This window comes from Polypterus senegalus, chromosome 11, assembly GCF_016835505.1.
Source record: "Polypterus senegalus isolate Bchr_013 chromosome 11, ASM1683550v1, whole genome shotgun sequence".
Classification (NCBI taxonomy): Eukaryota; Metazoa; Chordata; class Cladistia; order Polypteriformes; family Polypteridae; genus Polypterus; species Polypterus senegalus.
Window position 1 is genome coordinate 104,521,313 of NC_053164.1, and position 17,095 is coordinate 104,538,407.

General features: G+C 38.4%; 1 protein-coding gene across 2 annotated transcripts in view; it reads right to left on the minus strand.

The window, feature by feature from the left end:
• Positions 1-2,147: 2,147 nt before the first annotated feature.
• bpgm (2,3-bisphosphoglycerate mutase) overlaps positions 2,148-17,095 on the minus strand; it is a 172,760-nt gene continuing 157,812 nt past the window's right edge. The window contains exons 5-6 of one of the 2 annotated variants that reach the window (XR_005635610.1): positions 5,787-5,919; positions 2,148-2,412 (exon numbers count right to left, since the gene is read on the minus strand). The gene's annotated coding sequence lies outside the window, so the exon portion shown is untranslated. The remainder of the gene's footprint in view (positions 2,413-5,786; positions 5,920-17,095) is intronic. The other variant, XM_039769424.1, reaches the window with a different exon arrangement.

The window sequence follows — 17,095 nt, forward strand, 5'->3', positions numbered from 1 at the left end:
AGGTTTTTTTTCTTCTGTTTACTTTCCTTGTGTTTTTAATTTGTGGTGATACAAGTAAATACTTGATCCTTTTGATTTTTTGGTGTCATTGTCAGAGCAGAGGATTGCTGCACCCCTCCTGTTACAGTTTATTGTTTATAGTTGGGCATTGCAATTTATTTTGAAAAATTCAAACATTTTTGGCAGAAGGTTTTGATGGAGTTTTCAATGATCCTGGAGAGGTGGAGACATGCTCTAGAGAGGAGAGGAATGAAGGTCAGCAGGAACAAGACAGAGTACATGTGTGTAAATGAAAGGGAGGTCAGTGGAATGGTGAGGATGTGCGGAGTAGAGTTGGCGAAGGTGGAGGAGTTCAAATACTTAGGATCGACAGTACAGAGTAATGGGGATTGTGGAAGAAATGTAATAAAGAGAGTGCAGGCAGGGTGGAATGGGTGGAGAAGAGTGTCAGGAGTAATTTGTGGCAGACGGGTATCAGCAAGAGTGAAAGGGAAGGTCTATAGGACGGTAGTGAGACCAGCTATGTTATATGGGTTGGAGACGGTGGCACTGAGCAGTAAGCAGGAGACAGAGCTGGAGGTGGCAGAGTTAAAGATGCTAAGATATGCATTGGGTGTGATGAGGATGGATAGGATTAGAAATGAGGACATTAGAGGGTTGGCTCAAGTTGGACGGTTGAGAGACAAAGTCAGAGAGGCGAGATTGTGTTGGTTTGGGCATGTGCAGAGGAGAGATGCTGAGTATATTGGGAGAAGGATGCTAAGGATAGAGCTGACAGGGAAGAGAAAAAGAGGAAGGCCTAAGAGGAGGTTTATGGATGTGTTGAGAGAAGACATGCAGGTGATGGGAGTAACAGAACAAGATGCAGAACACAGGAAAATATGGAAGAAGATGATCCGGTGTGGCAACCCCTAACGGGAGCAGCCAAAAGAAGAGGAAGAAGAAGTTGTCTAAATTCTGGTCATCAATTATCTTCTTTTTTGTCCAAGTTCTATTACATCATTACGTTAAATGATTACACCATCATATAGCATTCTATAAAGTAAATGTAGTAGGATGAATCTATTGCCTGAACCTGCTGAATCAAAATTTAGCAGCATTGCAGATTTTGGTTTCAGAACCTATGCCAAAAGCATCAAGAGAAAGGTATCCTTCATTTCTTCATTGAAAAGACATTTCCACACTCACTCACCCTGCCCAATTGACTACCAATTCATGTAATACTCGCTACATATGTGAAAAAAAAGGCAACCCAGGACAAAACTCCACAAAGTCACACTGAAAATATCAATCATTCAGAGAGACAAGAGCCAGCTGGGATTCAAGCCCAGTTAATCAAATTAATGAGTAAGTTTAAAAACGGAGGAATCAGTCAGTGTATGGGTAGGCAGATGATAGGTGGATGACAGAGCTGTTGCAGGTTCCCACTGCTTCATCAAAGTATTAAAATGCTTGTGCATTCCTGATTTGCCCTCCTTGGTGGCATGTCAGAGGACAAGTACTTCGAAGTTTTAACCTATACAGGAGAGGCAAGCAGGGGAGAGTTGGGGTAGAGAGGGGATAGGGAGGCAAGATGGAGAGAACAAGTCCCATTTATCTTATTTAATATCTAGACATCGATTTTGAAGTGTTGCTGGTTGCAGGATTGGGAATCCTAAGCATCTTATTATTTTAAGATAATCCAGCTTCCCTATTTTATCAAGGTTCAAGAACTCTAAGATACAAAATTTTAATTACAGGTTTACATTTTGTAGGTTGAGATGTTAAAGGTCTCAATTGTTAATTTTAAAGGAAAAAAGTATTACTTTTTCTTGGCAAACTGAAGGTGTACTGCATTATAGTAGTGAAAATGAAGGAATCTAAATTAACCTTGGCTAAGCCCCAAACCCGGATGACAAGCAGGGTGAGTTCTTTATTTTGAATTCCTGTTATGAAAACTCATTTACCCATAGTGGTGGGAGTTTATGCCATTGACAGATCATTTCAAACTTTAACTGCAATGTTTAAGACATCCTGGAATGTATTTATCATTTATTTTATCAATGACACTAACTTGTATGACCTTTTAGGCTTTCGTTATCATATTTTAGACAATAGGCTTTATTTTCTTCATCATATCTGTTGTAGAAAAAAGACAGACAACTCAGCAAGGTTTGGGGTTTTCCGGCCCTGTATACTGTAAAAAGTGAGTCCAAGTAGATTTGTACAGAATCATTTCATCTAACAGATACTGCCAAAATGGTGGAGTGGGGGAGCATTTATGGTGAGGGATCGGTAATAAACTGAGAGGAATTGTGGGAAGGAACAAAGATGGATGCTGGGAATGATGATGTCATCAGGGATCGACAGAGGGAAGGTGGAAGTGGTAAAGCGTGATCAGGTAGACGTGGCAGATTCATGGCGTCTTTCTTTCTGCAGGAATAAAGAGAGAGAGGTTAGTAACCCGTCATTTCCTTCTGACATGCGCCTTCACGCTACTGTTTGGGTCCTGTAAATCAGGCCTTCCTTAACTAGAGGTGAAAAAACTATATTTTTTTTGTTGAAGCTAATGTACCTCAAGAGAAACAGACCCAGGGCACTTTGCGAAACACTTAAAAAATACTTTAGGGGACAAATAACTCCTTAATAAATTACATGTTTGACAGATGTAAGGAAATAACCAGTATCTCATCACTAAGTCCTTTGTCTTTTCTTCTAATTTAATCTCTTCTTTGTCTTTTAAATATCATTTTGTAAAATGTAATTGGGTTTTCTTTTCTTTGCATATTATCATTTTTATAAATATTGTTTGTTTATTTATAACCTTTATTACTGTATTTTGTTTCTGTATTTACTAGCCCTGTGTTCTATACATCATATTCCCCTTATGTTTAAACTAAGTGGGTGGGGCATCCTAATGCTTCAGCAAGTTTGGGAAAACAAAGAATTCAGAATCAACAACAAGCCCCTGAGTTTTTGGCTGGGCAGAAGATGTGGTTCATTACACAAGACATACACCTGAGGGCTCCATCCTGAATATTAGATCCAGGTTAAGTGGGTCCTTACGTTATTCAAAAAAGAGTGGGCACAAAGTTTTCAGACTTTTTAAAGTCTATGCCTCATTTTGGATTTGTGCAGGACAGAAAGCCTGCCTTTTGAGCTTGGGGACAGGTGGCATTATGTGAGGCCTGTTTCTGAGGCAAACACAAAGTGGAGTTCTTGCATGGCTTGTGATATTTTGAGTGTTTAGTCTTGCTGTTTCACAAAACGTTACTAGCTTACTGATTTCCTAGTTACAAATCCTGGCCCATCTTTGAGTATAATTCACCTCCTAATTCCTTATTCCAAATTAATGCTACATTTAGTTAGTGGATTATTTGCTTTAGCATTAAGTCATAAGTCATTTACTTCTTTGACCAAAAGTAGCTTTTGTGCTATAATTAGATCTAAAACCTGAAAAACATTTTGTAAAAATAGATTTTAGAATACAGGTTTAAAATTATAAACAACAAAGAATCAAAAATTACTTTTCTGAATTTTGGTTACTACAGTTTTAAAACAAACTGAAAAAAATGCCAATATATATTTATCAGTTATCTATGCCTAGTATACTACCAATTAATCAGAGACGCCTTTGGAAAAAGCCCATAGAAACTGGATGGCTAGAATCAAATAGCTGTGCAAAATTCAAGTACTGTACATGTATCTTGTTAAAGGTGTTCAATTTTGTTAAAATTTGGGGATTTTTGACACTGCAGTTTTCATTTTTGTTTTCTTTAGGCAAATATTGATTAATTTGCCATGTGTTACTTCATATTTATTTATATTTTTGGCACCATTCTGTTTTATCGAGGGAGCCATCATTTTGGCTTCTTCTTTCTGCTGATGGCCATTTTGTTGTTAACAATGTGTTTCCTTTGCTTCCAAGTGAAGCCCTGAAGTTGTGCTGTCTGACATCATCGCTTAGCAGCGTCTCTTGCATAAAATATTTTGGATACTATACTAGCTAGTGTAACAAACTTTCTAGGCAGTCAGGATTGCATGTCTACTGATTTAAGGTTTGGTTAACATACTTAGCTTTTTTTGTTTGTTTATTGTGGTTTTCTGGCACTGAAACCTACATGTTAGTTTGATAAACATTTTCATTTTTTCATCTCCTGGTCCAGTCCTTTATTCCTTTTCACACTGCACAAGCACAATTTTGGAGTGTTGTGTGTTGGCTGAGTAACATGCTGACAAGTGATGTGGAAACACAGAGTGTCTGTTTTTTGAAATTGCAGAACTTCCGTGAACTCCATGAACTGCACTGAAGTCAAAAGAGTACGATGAATGGAAGTATTTTTGAGTGGATTATAATGGTGCAGTGGTCATTTAGAGTGTCCCTCTGTGCAAATCTGACGGGTTGTAAAATCATAGATGCCTGAAGCAGATCTGGCATCTACTGTATATTACAGTAAGTAAAAGTTCTGTGCATGGCTGCTACAGTTCTGTGATGTCACACTGGCCTAGGAAAGCATCATGGAGCACTTGGGAAAAAATGCTCATCTAAGATGTCAACATGGTGAAATTTCAGGAAAATATTTGGCAAACAAGGTAACTTTAACACAACATATTCACTTGGAAAAACACTTTGGCAGATTTTTCCTGTCAACACTAATACTGAGAGAGATCAAATGAATACAACTCCTTTGTTATGAAAATTGAAATCTCCTAAATTAGAAACTTGTCATAACTAGCTATAATGTTAGATAATAAACCTAAAAATGTATGTTTTCATAAACAAGGCATTACATTTTTGATAATAAATGTCTAATATAAGATGTGGCATACCAGGGGGCGCACCACCTCCCAAATGCGACAAAGACAGGCGTGGGACATAAGTTCAAGTCACAACGCCTTCCCTTATTTCCCACAAGCCCAACACAGTTCAGCACATCAATAGCACCTAACACTCTTCTTCTTTCTTTCCTCCTCCATTCCTCCTGGCAAGCTTTGCCTTCTCCCACTCGACTCTGGCTCTCCAAGTAGTGGCTGCTGGCTCCTTTTATAAGGCACCTGGAAGTGCACCAGGTGCTCGTTGTTCCAATTCCAGCAGCACTTCCGGGTGTGGGAGAAGTGGTGCCCATAAGGGCTCAGCAACAGCTGCAGCACCCCCAGGTGGTGCCCACAGATCCCATCAGGGCTGTATCAACTCCAGCTCCCATGGAGCCTTGTTGGAGTCCAAGACACCACTGCACCCCAGGGGAGCTGCCACCCAACACTCCAGGGGAGGTAATGCTCTGGATTTGCTCCCTCCTTGGGTCCTTCCAGCATGGAGGCATCCCAGCTAGGCAAAGGCTGCATTTGATAGAGAAAATTTGGCTGTACGCCACAAAGGACATTTAGTATTTCTTTTCTTTACCATTCAAAAGCCAATTCACTGCCCTTTTTCTTTGTCAAATGGAATGAATAACATTAAAATACAGATGGACTTCAACAATGAACATGACAGTTCACTGATGAGCCACATTTCACTCACAATTTTAAAAATTGTTATCCATAATGAAACCATTAACACATAATATCTTATTAGTTAAAGCTTTAATATTAAGTAAAGCCATTTTAGTGGTCGCAAAGAAATTATGTCTATAGCAGACTGTTTATTCTTTATAGTTAGTTTGTAATTGATTATTAAAGGTTCAAAATAAAACACCTGTTTATTTAAACTTAATGCATATACAGTATGGCTGTCATTGTAGGTCTAGTTAATTATTCATGAACACTTTATTTCCTTGCTCATGTTACCTGAGAGGATCCTGGAGACATACCTACTGAGGTGTGAGCCATTATGTCTGCAGAATTATGATCAGCAGCTCAATTTCTGTAAGCTTTGTGTGATTTTATCACCAGTGGTTGTCCAGATATATTGATACCAATGTTAATGGTCTTCTCTTCTAAAACCTATAGAATTGAGGAAACAATAATTTTCTTCACCTTGGAGTTTTGGTGGTGACTGTCATTAATTCTGGTGTGCAGTTCCTGTGCTTTTCAAAAGCTAATGAAACTTTCTTAGCAATGCCGAGAACACAAGTGCTAGGTAAGTCTTATGGTCAGGTTATGATCAATGGAATCACTGATAATGAATTTGTCTCCACAGTTAGATGTGTAATGTACTCTAGACAAAATGAGAGCTTCAGACAGGTTGGTGGACGTCAGGCTGGGAGGTAAAAGTGATGTGGGCTTAGGCCTCTGCTTGTGGCACTAATGCTTTCAGTCAGCACCATGTATTGGAGTAAGAATAAAGCAGATGTGTCCTGATCTTAACCACAGTGCCATCATTACTAGAGAAGGCTGAACTGATGGTAAATGAAACACATTTATCTGCCTGCAAACATGTCTTCTATTTCCTCCACTGCGACTGACATACAAGGACCTGCTAAATTTCAACACATACCTAGTCTATATACCTGTTGAAACTCATAGCAGCTAGAGCTTCAGGAGTCACAGCAGGAGTCATATAAGACCTAGTCTATATAGCTGAAAATATCTGGGTTTATTAACATCATTTCATTCTACTGGCATGAAAGTGCAGCTTGTATTGTCATTTGGACCCTGCTATTAATTTCTGACATTTATGGTGTGAAGTTTTGAATATCCTCTTTGTATTGGCTGAGTTAAGCTAACAGACTTCAAGTTCCTCATACAGCCCTAAGTTATGCTACTATAAACTTACCTGATGGGGTTGTGCACGTAAATGTGCCAAGAAATGAATTCACATTCTATTCAGCCCTGATTCTTCTTTGTGTTTCCTGATGAAGAAACAAACTATGGTGCCCACAAAATCCAGCAATAGCAATGCGACTGATAGATGCATATGGTATAGTTTTTTTCAGAAAAGGGGAAATGCATGAAAGCAGCAAATTACAGCTGCAGTGTTTATGTTATACAACTAGAGACAAATTTGGCTTAAATGTGGTTGGGATAAATTTGATGTTTACTAAGTGTGATATTTCTAAATCAATACAACACCTCATGAAGGAAAGCTCAATGTGATTTAAACAGAAAATAGCAGTGGTGTTCTTATCAACATCATCTGACTGATAGCAGGTCTGTGGTTACAATGAATAAAACAGCTACAGCTCGGAAGTCTCCCAAAACCACCCCTTTTGAACACATAAATTTGTGTTGTGCGTAGAGACAATAGATTAGATAAGACTAGATTAGATAACATCAGATATACCAAAAATAAACATAATCTGTTGCAAGGAAAAAGCAGTTCTGTAAAGCAACATTAAACTTGCGCATTCAAAAAGATTCCTGGGCTAGGAGTCAAAGTTAAAGATGTATTGCTGCTGACTGTATGTGGTATCTGCCTTTCACAATTACAATTCAGTCGGAGTAAAATAAAATCCCTTTTGTTTCCCTCAGACCAAAAGGCAATTTTCAAGAATAACAATAACACTACATCCAGCTCTATGATTCTGGCCCTGTCCCTTCCAGTGCAGGACCTATACAAGAGATGGCTGTAAGTCCTTCTTCATTACTAACCATGCTCTTGATGAGAATTCTGCCTTCAGGAAGAGTCTCTAACAACAGTTGGTTCCACCTTTTTGTTTCCTTTAAGTGCCCATTTGGGGCTGAATGTCTTTGCTGATTAAACAGGGTACTTACAAATACCATAGACTACTGACATTATCTTTTGATTGCCCCCACAGCATACTGTATATTACATACATCTGAGAGACTTTTTATGTTACTTACTGTATATAATTTGCACTTATTGTCTGTTAGTATTTGTTAAGAGAAAACACATTTCCCACTTAGGGAAAATACAGTTTGCCTTCACTTTAATGATAATGTAACTACATTTTTTGAAATATAGTCCTATTGCTTCTTTTTATTGCATTCTTTATTTAAATAAATCCTCTCATCATTTTAATATTGGAGTCCCAGAAGCACCGAATCCCAGTGACCTTGAGATGGATAATAAGGTTGAACAATGGATAGTTGTCGAGATGTTTTTAACTTCTTCCGTCATGTTCATATAATCTACTCTGTTTATGTAATTTCACTGTGACTGAAATATTCCTATAAGAGAGAGAAAAAAAAACTTGATATACACACTCCTTTTATAGACAGCTTCAACCGGAATGATTATTGCATTTCTTTTAACAATTAAAAGAAACACTGGACATCTGTAAGTGCAGCAAGTAACACCATCACAAAATTTTACAGTTTACCTGAATATAAATATAAACATGTGGTCAAATAATTATACACAGATGGGTCTGCCCAGTCCAACCAGGAAAACTCAAAAGAGATCGTTCTTTCAAATGAAAAAGAAACGGAATTCAAGGCTTCATGTTTGAAGACTCTATGATTAATTGCAGACCATCACAATCACCGCCTCAAGTCTTGAATGAAAAATGTACTACTGGTACTTTTACATGAAGGGCATGAATATCTTCAAGGATAATTCCAGTGTTCCATTAGAATTTCATTAACAAAGGTATTTGTAAAGTCCTTGATTATAATCGCAAACACAGAACAAACAGAAGAACAAGTTCACATAACATATATTTATATATATCATATTTCATGTTTTGTATTTCTCGACAGGGGGTATGTTGGCACAGTGGATAATGCTGCTACTTCAAGGTTCCAGCTAGTTTTGAAAATGTTACATTATGTTATGTTAATGTTATTGTCTTAGAAAGTAGTTTCAATTTAACATAATCTTTGTTTGCATGAAAAAAATAATTCTTTCTTTTATTATTTTCATGGCTGAGCAAAGGCTTATACTCAGTTGCACTTTTAAACCTTTAAGAAATATGTACTTTTTCTTTTCCTCTGAATTACATATCTGTGGATCTAAAAACAATACTGAGGTTTGATGACATCTTGTCTAAATTATATGTTTCACATCCCACAGAGACATTACATATAATCAAATACATGTTTCTCATTGACGAATGTTTTTCATTTGATTTCCAGTTTAATCAAATTACAATTTCTGACTAAGAAGTGTGTGCATGTGTGTGTCGCACAGTGGAAAAAAAAAAACCCTCACCAGACATTTTGTATCAAAACACTGGAAAGCAACGTTGGACATTCTCACGAATATTTATGGGTTAGATAGCAAAGACAGATACTTTGGAGTGTAGGAACTAACATCTTTGTAAATTGACAGATTAGTCCGTGTTGACAGAAAGAAAAGTTACTTCCACCATTTGAGATAAAAGTAATTATTGTGGTTCAAATCAGAAATCTGCTTGAAAATCTACTACAGCTTTGACAAACTACATCCCTTATCACATGCTTGTGAATTAGCAATTTTAATTTACTAACATTGCAGAAAGCTGTATCACTAATTTCTAAAATGAAACCAGCTACATATAGGACCAATCTCAAAAAATATGTGAAAAACTCAACTTATCCACAGTAGTTCTCACTTCGAATACTGTTATTATTTGATACCTTTAACTGTTCCATTGTTGAACGTTTTAAATAAATTCAGTTTAGTCCTGAATGTATTTATTAAGTAAAGGCAAACTTTTAACATCCTTTTCTTTCTAAACTCTGTAGAAAGACCTGCATGTTCAATATCACATTAAACATTGCAACATGTTTCAGTCTGGCTTTCACTGACAATGACATTTAGATATCCAAAGATACAAAAACACCACAATAAAAATACTAATAAATTTAATAACAGTGTGATGTGATTGATTGTACATATCAATGAAAGAGACTCAAGAATTGCTTTGGACTGTCTGGTAATGTTCTTAAATGATTCATTTTAAACATATGAAATGATTAATATGTACAGAAATGTGATGATAGAATCCCATTCTTCTTGAAATGGTGTCCATCAGAGCTCAATACTGGGACTCTAACATATGAAATAATTAATATGTACAGAAATGTAATGATAGAATCCCATTCTTTTTGTAATGGAGCTCAGTACTGGGACTCTTACCCTATTCTCTTTGTGTGCAATCATTAGATGATTTCAGTTATGAAACACAATATTCATTATTTGGATGCAGCTCAGCTGTATTAATTCATTAGACCTGTCAATGTTCTTTTGTGTGTCATTAATTAGTGGGGGCAATCCATAACTATATTATATTAGACTTTTAGCTGTACAAACATTTAAATTTTGTAAAAATCAAGTTATATTAGTCTCAGCAGTTAGATCCAAGCTGAAGACCACTTTCTTTAACAAAGCAAACTGTTTTCAGATGCTTTACAGCATATTCTTAGCAGTTGCTTCAGGGTACTGCTGCTCAAGGGCCAGCTAGCCAGGGACTCAAAGAGTTGGCGAATACCTTCATTAGAAATATCAAGTGCCTCCAGCCATCTTGGTATATTTTAAAGAGGCAGCTGCTGAGATTCTTGCATCTTGCATCTGCACAGGACTAGTAGCAGATGGTTAACCTTTTAAAGCAATTGAGATTTCCATAGTCCTTCAACATCATCACCTAGAGTACTTGATATTGTCCTGCTGTCTAAATCAACTAGGCAGGTGGTCTTGATGGAACACACTATTCCCACAGAAGACAAAATGGAGGTGGCTAATGATAGGAACAGGGCTAAATATGAGGGCCTTGTTGTGCAGTGCCACAACCAACAATGGAAGGCCTGATGTGAGCTAGGAGGAGAAGTGGGCTGCAGTGGTTTTGCAGGCTAGTCCCTCAGCAGAGTGCACAGTTTCCTGGGTGTGGCAGACTGAGCAAGAGCAGGGCCATTAACATTGTAATAGAGTTTGCAGAATATTACTCTCTAGATCATCACCACAAGGTGTCTGATGGTGCAACACGCATCCTGGCTAAGTCAGGCGGGAGAATAGCACACAAACCCAGGAACAATCTGCGCACGGTACTCTTTAATGCTAAAAACAAGAAATCGACAGCAGAAACATGAAACGCAGTATACAGCATTCCACGCAGTTCTTGCCCAGCGGTATACATAGGACAAAAATCAAAAAGAATCGCAACACGTATATATGAACATCGCAACGCTGTCAGAACAAAGGACTCACGATTACAGATCTATACACACACTAAATCAACAGGACACACATTTAACTGGGACAATGTACAAGTAAGATTTAAGGCCAGTACTAAAAGTGCCAGAGAGCTGGCCAAATTTTGGCTATCAAATGAGAACGCCATCAACAGACATTTGGACATAAATCCAGCACAAGCAAACTTAAGAAGAACATGTTCATAATAAATAAAACTTTACAACCAATACCCCCCCTCCTGATCACACTGACTTAGCCCCCCAACCTCCCCGCCTCCCTCCACGTAATTTTTGCTATATATTGCCTTTAATTCTTGTAAGTCTAAGCATTATCCTCTGATAAAGGCCCCTGGCAGGGGCTGAAAGCTCAGGAATAAAAACTACTTTATGATACGTGATTCATTTTCTCCCTTTGTGGATCTCCAGCTGCAAATATGCAAACCTTATCACAGACCTTCTCTTCCATATATGTATACAGTATATATATATATATATATATATATATATATATATATATATATATATATATATATATATATATTTGTGTATTGTGGTCAGACACAGACAGGCAGACACGTTAATGTCACCCACAACACATTTATTCACCATTATGTACAGTGCCACACAGCCCCAAAGTCCCCAAAGTCCTGGCCACAATACAGCCTGCCTCCTCGTCTCTTCTCCAGACCTCGTCCTCTTCCACCCGACTCTAGCCATTGCATGAAGGGAGGCGGCCCCTTTTAAATTATAAGCACCCGGATGTGCTCCAGGTGTGTTCTGGCAATCTCCCACCGACACGCCCCAGTGTGGCAGAAGTGCCGGCTGCATCCCCGGAAGCACTCTGGGTGTCCCTGCTCGTCTTCCCCCCAGCACAGGTCCAGGGTCCCCGAGGCATTGGGGCAACCCTGGCGGTGACCACGAGCCCCTACAAAGTTGAGCTTCAAAACCCTGTACCCATGGCCACCAAAGGCACCAGGGTGGTCGCCCCTCCCAGCCATCTGCCACAATATATATATATATATATATATATATATATATATATATATTGTAAAAGGCGCTATATAGCGCCTGACCCGGCACAGACCACGCAGAGGCAACGTGTACAAAACACACAGGCTTTTATTAGTTTTCTTCAGCTGTGTGACACGTCTTCCCGTGCCACACAGCCCAAACACAGTCCCAAAAGTACAAAGCCACAAACTCACTTCTCCACCTTCTCTTCCACCACTCCTCCGCAAGCTTAGTCCTCCTCCTCCCAACCCTGGCTCTCTGAGTGGTGGTGGCTGGGGCTTTTATAGCCCACCCGGAAGCATTCCAGGTGATTAACCACCTGGTCCTAATTGAACTTCCGGGTGGGGCTGAAAACTCGTCCAGCCAGGCTGTGGGAAGCAGGCAGCTCCCCCTAGCGGCCATGCTGGGCCCCAACCAAGCTGTGGAGGACTCCATCTCCCATGGAGCCCTGCGGGCGGTTGGGGAATCATCGTCGGCCAGGGAGGCTGCCACCAAGCGTCCCGGGGGAGGTATTGGACTGCCCATGGCGAATCCCCCGGGACAGAAGCAGCAGGGGCGTCCCTGCCGGGCATGGGACCCGGCTGTCCGTCACAATATATATATTTCTTTTTAACCATATTTTCATCTTGATTTTCATTCTACTTTTCTAGGTGTCTAATTGTTTAATTAATTCATTATTTACTAATTAGTGGATCTGACGCTAAAGTAGTTGCAGCCTTTGATTATTCAGTGTTGTTTGCCTGGGTGTCTGCTCTGCTCATTTTTAATTATGATTAATAAGATACAATGAAGGGGAAAAACTGCACAGAGAAAGGGCAAAATATAATGAAATCAACAAAAGAGAGTTACTGTAAGTATTTAAATCTATAGCAAAAACAGAAATATTTCTAAATGTCTTATAAATGTAAAAATCATGATACTGTGCTTTTCTGAATGTAGAATAAAAGATAAATAATCCCAGCTAATTAAATGAGATCAGTGTTATCAGGTGTTGTCACTGATTAGGAATCTGGTTGTAGCAAAAACCAGCACCCACAGGGGGTCCCCAGGACCGAGGTTAGGAAACACTGGTCTAGATGACTGTGGATCAGGAGAAGTGAGCAGTGTGGTGGGAGTGCTACTAGGCCACAGGCTAGGGACAGATCAGCCTTGGCAGGGTCACGTGGGTGAGGGTGACTGATGTAGAAAGACCTGAATAACGCAGTGGACCCATGTTACATCACTGATGATGTGTCCCAGTGTATTAGAAAATGTATAGTTTGGTTTGTGTACTCTCTTAGTAGGCCCCAATATGCTAAAGGTGTGAAGACAGTGGATGAGATGTAGTTCTGTTTCCAAGATAGCATTTTTGGATGGGATGATAGTAAATGACCATGGCAATAAGTCAGGTACCTTTTCCTTTCATAGTCAGTCATTATCCAACCTGCTATATCCTTTCATAGTGTAAACTATTAATGAAAATTACACTTGCATAACTGGTTTCCTATCAAAGCAGTTGGATTAGTGACCAGAGGCCATAATGGAGAGCAGGACGTTTGAGTATCATATGATCAGCCAAAGCCAAACCTTACAATGAATAAGCATCATTAAAATTCATATTGTCAAAATCAATGCCTCTGTTTTTCAGGGGTTAGTGCACAGAAAGCGACTTGCAATGTTCTACTACCAGAATAAAATTTCAAGTCCCACAGGTGGGTTTGGGGTGGGGTCAGGGGGTGATCCATTATTTCAGCATTTTCAGTGCACACTGTGCTCCAAATACAAGTTAAAAAGAGAACTGGTGAAGCAACCAGTGATAATACACCTTCACGTTTAAGAAGTAAACCAGTTCCCAGATAGTTTTAGGTTCTAGTATGCATTTAATAGCATCTACATTAGACTCTAGAGATGAAATGCACTTAGCAGATAAATTGAGTGCAATAGTTTCTAATTTTGAGCTCAAAAAGCATGTCTCAGTGTTAAGAATGAGTTTATGCCAAAAATTGTAGCAAATGTCATGCTAAGGAATGCACCATGGGATCTAACATCAAGATTATGAGCCACAATCTCATTACAGTATACAGTGACCCCAGGGAGGTTTGGAAATGGGAGGATATTATTTTCTGGAAAAAGGGTGGTGGTTAACCAAGTCCAAAAGGCATATCTCTAAATTTTAACATTGTAGTTTGCACAGCAAATAAACTTATAAACATTCTGCTGAAGATGAAGAATACTTGTAAGTCATATATGGTAGTATTGAGTTACAGTGCTGTAGGAAAGGGATATCTTAGACTGTGGCATCTGGAAAAAAAATTCAGTAATGGACATACAATTTGCAAGTTTGGAGAGTCTGCCTCCTGCTTTGCACTCATCGCAGCTTGAATGGACTCTGCCACAGTAACATTTTAAAATAGGGTTGTGAGAGTTCAGTAAATAGATGGATGGATGGATGAATGGATGGATGGATAGATGGATACAGATACGCTTTACTCTAACCATATACTGAATTGAGGTCTAAACTGTTAAACAATCATGCTGATTAATGCTTCTCTGGAATACACTCGGGAGCGGTTTTAGAAATGCCACCTCTGAGTCATTAACATTGGAAATGTTGGAGCAATATTCTCAAAATTTTCTAATATTAAATTTAAATACATAGTACATTTTTAAAATAAACTGCGTGCCATTATTCAATAAAGTGAGTAGTAGAGCTACATCCCTTGTATGAAAATGTGCCATGGAAATAAAAGTTGTTGTCACAATATGGAACAAATTCTTTAGTGAGCACCAGTCCATGTGACTTCTGGGTGAATACATTTCCTTTGAAATGTTTTATTTTTATTTTGTAAATGGACAGCTAGATTGATAGACAATATTGGCACTGGAACAATCTTCCATATGTCTACATTTTTGTAAGATTTCACTTACTTAATCTGCGCAAGTTTTTGTCATTCCATTGTCATTTCTCATTGTGTTTTTTAAGAATATTTCTGCTTTTGCGGCTCAGGCCAGTAGTTAGCTTGCCAGCATGTTGTCATTTTGTTTTAAACGACAGGCAGTTTTCCATTGTAGACAAGTCAAATATTTCTTATAAACTTTGATGTACAATACTTCATCTGTGCATTTATGGATAGTATCTACTAATGTAATCATTTTGCCATGGTAATCTTACAATAGTGTTTGCTTGAATAAAGGATTTCTCATGCTTTACGATGAAACAAATAAATACTAAATAGGTTATAAAAGGCATTGGTATTGTGGCACAGTGATTAGATCTGTGGCCTCACAGTTCCAAGAGACTGCATTCCAAACCATGTATGGGAAGCCCAAAACCTAAACCAATAACACCGAGTACAAGGCAGGAGCAAACTCTGCATAGGTCACCAGATCAACTTATGGTACGTGCCTACAATTATTAATAAAGAGACAGTTTACAGATGAGTCACCAATAAACACATATGCCATTGGTATGTCTGAAGAAAACTGGAGTACCCATTGAAAGTTACACAGTCAAGAAGAACATGCAAGCTCCTGTAAGATGATGCTTTCAAAGTATAATAGTAATAGTAAAAACGTGTAAAAAGTGTCCAGGTTGTGGCGAGTGCCCTCTTTTACGCGGTGGTGTGCTGGGGTGGCAGCATAAAGATGAAAGACGCCTCACGCCTGGACAAACTTGTTAAGAAGGCAGGCTCCATTGTAGGATTAAAGTTGGACAGTTTAACATCTGTGGCAGAGCGACGGGCACTAAGCAAACTCCTGTCAATCATGAAGAATCCACTGCATCCACTGAACAGTGTCATCTCCAGGCAGAGGAGTAGCTTCAGTGACAGACTTTTGTCACTGTCCTGTTCCACTGACAGACTGAAGAGATCGTTCCTCCCCCACACTATGCGACTCTTCAATTCCACCTGGGGGAGTAAATGCGAACATTAATTTTATTTTAATTCTTTTCATTTTTATTACTATTTAATTTAATATTGTTTCTTTGTATCAGTATACTGCTGCTGGATTATGTGAATTTCCCCTTGAGATTAATAAAGTATCTATCTATCTATCTATCTATCTATCTATCTATCTATCTATCTATCTATCTATCTATCTATCTATCTATCTATCTATCTATCTATAAAATAACTCTGTAGTATTGCTTAGCATAAAAAAGAATACATTACAAAATCGCATGCTTAAGTAAAAGACATGTATACCTATGTTAAGTGACTGATAAATATTAGTCTTGAGAGGCCAGATGTGATTATTGAAATTAGAATAGATGTCTGTGGACAACTCGCTAAAATCTTGAAGAGCACAGCAACAAAATCTGTTGTTGAAAAGGCTGTGTAGAAGGGCCCTTTCTAAAAACCCTCACCCATTTTCCTCCAATCAGCACGTACTGAAAACATTCGCAGAACATCTGAAAACCTAAGTGAAGCAATATTTCGATGGATAGCAAAATTATCAGAATTTTTTAAGGCAGCATTAATGTAAATGTTTCATAATGGATGTCTTAATAATAATATTCAGTTTAGTATTGCAATCTGTATACTCAGGTTTGACATGTTTGGCATTTACATTTAAGGAGTAATTATAACTCACTTTAATTGTTCATTTAGACATGCAGTCAGAACACAGATGGTGTACAGCCTCGGTTGATGCCACACTGTAGTTCCTCTGGTATCAGCATTGTTTGGTACATTTATTGTTTCTGTTGCATTGACTACAGGACTCTTCATTCCTTGTGGCTCGTTTTTATTAACAGCAGAAAGACCTCACTGAATGGGAGTTCTTGTCAGAAATTTTTACCTGGGTTTAGTTTGAATGTACATTCTAGAGTTTATCTTTCTTGGACATAGCTGCCATGTTTTCGAACCTCACTTTCCCTCTGACTGTATCATCATAACTGTGAGAGACAGAGACCACAAACTGTATAGGCAGTGGCAATACACCATTCACTTTTACCACTAGTCCAGTCTTCGAATCTCAAAATATAATCTGGTTTTACAGAATGTTTTTCCCTTGCAAAAGAAAATGTTTATATCAGATGTATGCAGTTGCGTTCTCTTTTCCACATGACACACAAAAAATTATTTGTTTAAAAGGAACGTGTTTAGGAGACTTTTCA